Genomic DNA, 4878 nt, shown 5'->3' on the forward strand with positions numbered 1-4878 from the left:
GGGATTGCAGGTCTGGCTGGTGGAGGGAATGGGGGATACAATAATCCTATCCGTGGTCGTGGCGTCGCCAGGTGGCACGAAGAAATGAGCGCTGGGCAAAATCTGCTCGGGAGTATTTTAAGCAGACAGAAAAACTTGTTGCTGTTGGATCTTGGAAAGTTGGTCATACTGACTAATCGCTTTTGGGAGGTTTCCAGAGGGACCCGGCAGAAGCCCCCTTTTGAGCTGGGATCCTGTAAACTGGCCACTGCAGGCAGCAGATGAGGAGGAGGAGGAGGAGGGCACTGGCAGCAGGGCCCGGAGGTGCCATTGTGGTGATGTGGTTTGCTGAGGCAGGCTGGATGGCTTTTTCTCTGGAACACGCAGTGTGGGATCAGAGGGACCAGGAAGGGGTGTGGTCATCAGAAGGACTTGGGCTGTGATGTGCAAAGGGCTGAGGAGGATCTGTGGGAAGCAGGGACTGCCGACAGGCACAGCCAGGGCTGTGCAGGCATCTGAGGGCTGGGGAGAAGCTGGGAAGTTTAGAGAGGAGCCAAAAGCTGGGATATGTTTGGGGAAATCCTGCCAACAGCACTAGGCCGAAGAAGACCTTGCATCTTATCCAAGATAGACGGTGGTTGGACATCTCTTGGTCTGCTGTGTGCCTTTGTGGGGACGAGGTTTCTAATTCTTCAGTGCTCTGGTACGTGATAGAGACAGGCAGAGCTCCGGGGGCTGGGTGAAGCCGGAGATAAGGTAGGAACTGTCCATTAAGACAGTTTCCCTGGAGAAGCTGGGGGGGTGTCCACCACGTGGAGCATCTCTGTTGGGCTTGAGCGCCCTTTGCAACTCCCATCTGCTGGCCTTGATGTTGGGCTGAGCGGTGGGAGGGTTCCCTGGTTGCTGCAAGTTCATAGTGGTTCTTTCTGGAGGTGATCCAGGAGGACGGAGGGGCACCTGCTGGGGAGTTGCGGATGCTTGCGGCCCTTGCTCTTGGTGACAACATCCAGGTGTCCTGGAGCAGGGCCGGGCTGGAGCCTCTGCTGAGCTCTTCGAGCTGAGTTGATGGTTGTGGCAGGGGGCTTAGTGCTCCCACGCTTAGGAAGAGACAGCGGGCACTGTTCCCTACCCGCTGCAGGGACTGGGACTCCAGAAAGCCCATGGGTGTGGGCTTTGAGTTGCGGTGATGCTGAAGATGAAGGGAGAAGTACAATTCTAGGTACAAGTAAGGCTGCTGAAGCAGAGAGTTTTTTTGCTAATGATTGACAGTGAAAAACACTCTAATAAAATGTGCAGCCCTTCCTCACAGGGAGGACGAGGGTGGACAGAAGTGGAAAGAGCAGCCACCCGTTCCTGGTTGTGTGGTTTGGCGGAGGCTGTGTAATTTGCAGTACGGGTGCTGCGTTGAGGTTGGGGGATCGACCATGTTCCCTGGGAGCCCTGTGCCTGCTGTAGCTGTCCTGCCCATTCTGGAGGACTGAAGACCGGGCAGGAACATCTTGGCAATGGCATCCTTCCTGCCTGGGCCACGCGTTGCTTTGCCATTGTGGCATGAGTCGTCCCATCTTTCTGCCTTGCATGGCTTCTGCAACATCTTGTGGGCACACAGTTAGAGCGAGCTCTGCAGTGGCTCCTGCTCCATTACAAACGCTTGCTGGACATGGTGTGGACCAGCACAGGTACTTCTCCATCTGCTTGGTCTGGACAGTCCAAAAAAATGGACTGGCCCTGTGCAGCTCACCTGAGCAAGGCGGGTACCCTGGAGATGTCTTCTCTATCTACGTTTGGATTAGGCATGAGGAGCAATGCCACCAGCAGGCAGTGGGGACAGATGCAGTGAGGGACCTCCCTTTGTGGGGGTGCCTGCACCCAGCGCACAGCGTGCTTAGGGACAGGGTTGAGGATCTGCCTGGGGACATCTTTGTCTCGTGCCTGCTGGGACCGGTCACTGGCTTTTTTGCTGGGAGCGCAGGGTCAGTGCCGTGGGGTGTGGGAACGGCCGGCCAGGAAGCTCTTGGGTGTGTGTCTTTCCTGCGAGAGCCTCCCTGAACTGAGTCATCCTGCACGATGCCATGCTGTCTGTTCCGCGCTCCCCTCTCCTGTGCCATGGGTGCAGCCCTGGACTCCCTGCCTGGCCCAGCCGTCCCCTGCGGGCTGTGGACCAGAACCTTCTTGGAAGGCCAGTGCTCAGTTTGGTTTTGAGTTTTGCCTCGGTGCCCACCAAAAGCCAAGCTGCAAGATGTGTGAAACTGGGGAAATTTTGCACCTGACAGAGAGCAAGAACTGAGTTTAGTTATAAGTCAGAGTGGCTCCAGTGTTAAACCTGGCAGTCTCCTGGGGAGACCCCAAAGACGCTTTATCTCCAGGGCCAGAAACTTGTTTATAAAGTGAAGGATCTCCCTGGGTATCCTCTAGGGACCTCTCTATAGAGCGGAGCATCTTGTTGCAGCAAAAGGGGGTGGCAAGTAGGACATTTGTAGGCAAGATGGGGTGAAGAGCCCTAGCTCTGCCCTGGAACCTCAGTGTCTGAACTGTGAATGCTCTTGGAGAGCCACCATCTGTTGCCTTCCTTGGTGGGCAGCATAAAAACTGTTTTACTGCGAGAACCCAGTGATGATCTTGTCCTTCACCTTAATTTTCTTTTGATTTTCTTTTTTTCTTACGGTTGGCATAAATAATAGGGTGAGCCCAGCCTCAGTAATGCAGCAGGGAGCTGGGTGTGCATTGCCATGGCAGATAAATGTGTGAAAAACACTCGCGTGCGCAAAAAGGACATGTGTCCAAGTGCCAGTGGTGTCCGGCTGCTCTCCAAAGGATTGGTCCGCACCAAGAGGTGCCCCGGGATGGTGGCTTTGTGTGTCAGGCTTTTGCTTTGCACCTGAATTACTTCAAATCTAGCTAAACTTGTGCTGTGTATGAGCCCGCGATGCCTCGGTACCCAGGCGTCTGAGTGGTGCGCTGGGATCGGCCGGGTGGTGAGCAGCTCCCTCTGCAACACAGGAGGTGAGTGAAGCGTCGAAATGCCTGGCCTTTGGTCCAACTGGGGGGGGGGTCTGAGGCAACCCTGGGAGCTGCCCGGCCAGTGGCTGTGGCCCCCTCCTGCGCTGGGCGAGCAGCTGCGTGCACCGTGGCTGCTGCAGAGAGCCCCGCATGGCTTCTGAAGTCCAGTGCTCGCATTAGGAAAGGTCAGAGATGTAGTTTCCTGAGCAACCTTAATTCGGCCCCACATGCAAGGGCATTAGGATGCAATTGGTAATTGCGTGATCCCTGACGTTGGCCTTCTGAGAGTCCTGCCCCATTCCCTGCACTGGCTGGAGCCTCCAGCCTCAGGGCTCAGGGTACAGTTCTCGCTTGCTTGTGCATCCTGAGGCTGCAGCGCATCTGGAGACAGTTAGGAGTTGTCTTCCCAGCTTTTCTAGGGCTCTCCACTGTAATATCTGACCATTAAAAAAACTAATGAGTTTATGTTCTCAGCACCGTATGGTGGGGAGACTTCGCTCCTATGAAGGGGCATCCTTGAGACGGTGGAGGAGTAAAGCCGGTGTGGCAAAACCCCACCAAAACTAGAAAGCTTGGAGACTCAAGCCCCTGATCTGATCCATTTGGTCTGGGTCCAAGCTAAGCCCAGCAAACCACGTCTTGCCTGCATAGAGCCTGTCTAATTGCTGCTGAGTGCCTCTGCACTCCCTGCAAGCAAAATACCCAGTTTTAGGGGTCTCAGCAGAGATGTTTTAGGATTCTCCACTGTCCTCTGCTTTCTAGACCTGGAGCTGGAGGCATTTGAGTGGCAGCCCTTCTGTGAGCTTGCTGGAGCTTGTGTGTCCCTCCCTGGGAAGCCAGACCCAAGCATGGATGAAATATGGAGGGAGGGGGCTTTCCCCGGGTTAGGAAGCATGACTAGCGTGTGCAGAGGAGCCTCTCGGCTGCTGAGCTGCTGTGCTGGTGCCCTGTCTTGTCTGAAGCTGCTCTGGGTTTAGGAGATGAGAGAGGGAGGGTCCAGGACTGGGGTCCAGGGCTGGTACCAGCAGCAAGCTGGGTCTACGTCTGTCTAGCAAAATGCATCTAGGAAATGGGGTATGTGGCAGGTTTGAATGCAGGCAGGTTGGGCTTAGGGCAGGAGGAATGAGCAGGCAACCCCTTTCTGAGCCCAGGAGGGTCATCAAACTGTGCTTCAGAGCCCCGCAGCATGCTTAGAGCCATGAGAGCTCTTTGCAAAAGGTGAGCATCGGGCATGGCACTGCCCATCTGCCCGCCTCGGAGGTGCTCGTGTGTCAAGCCTGTGCATTTGCGCATCTCAGGACGCCTGCCTGTGTGCTGGTGCCCACTTTGGCACTAGCACGTGTGTGAGTGAGCTGTCACCGGCGCGGTGCTGTGCTCTGCAGATGTCCTTGTGGTGGAGCGAAAGCCTCTTGCAGCTTTCTGAGGTGCGGGTACAGCCCATGGGATCTCCTGGCTGTTGGGAGCGGTGAGCCGTGATCTGCCCTCGGGATCTCGCAGGCAGCGGGTCAGAAGCACCCACCTGCTGCAGGCTGAACCCCTCTTTGCCTTGGAGAGGAAAAGGGGGTTTAGAAAACAGAGGGGCTTCCTGCAGTGAATTTGCAGTTGCTGTCACTCATCTCCCCGCCCCGTGGGCGTTAGGTTGAGTCCTAGTGACCAAGCATCTGCAAAACTTACCCGCAACTTGGATTTCCCTGGGGGGGGGTTCGCCCCAGCGGTGGCAAGCAAAGGGCTGCAGCCCCCTGGGCTCAGCATTGCCACTTGGTGTCCCTGGTGCCCGGTGGGGCCTAAGCGATGCCACGTCTCCCTTGGATGATGGAGGCGAGAGCAGATTTCCTGTCTCCTGCTTCAAAGCCAGAGGCTGGCTGCTCCTGCAGCCCTGTCTGGGCTTGCTGGCACCGG

This window comes from Cariama cristata, unplaced genomic scaffold (genome assembly GCF_000690535.1).
Source record: "Cariama cristata isolate BGI_N322 unplaced genomic scaffold, ASM69053v1 scaffold26511, whole genome shotgun sequence".
In the NCBI taxonomy this organism is placed as follows: Eukaryota; Metazoa; Chordata; class Aves; order Cariamiformes; family Cariamidae; genus Cariama; species Cariama cristata.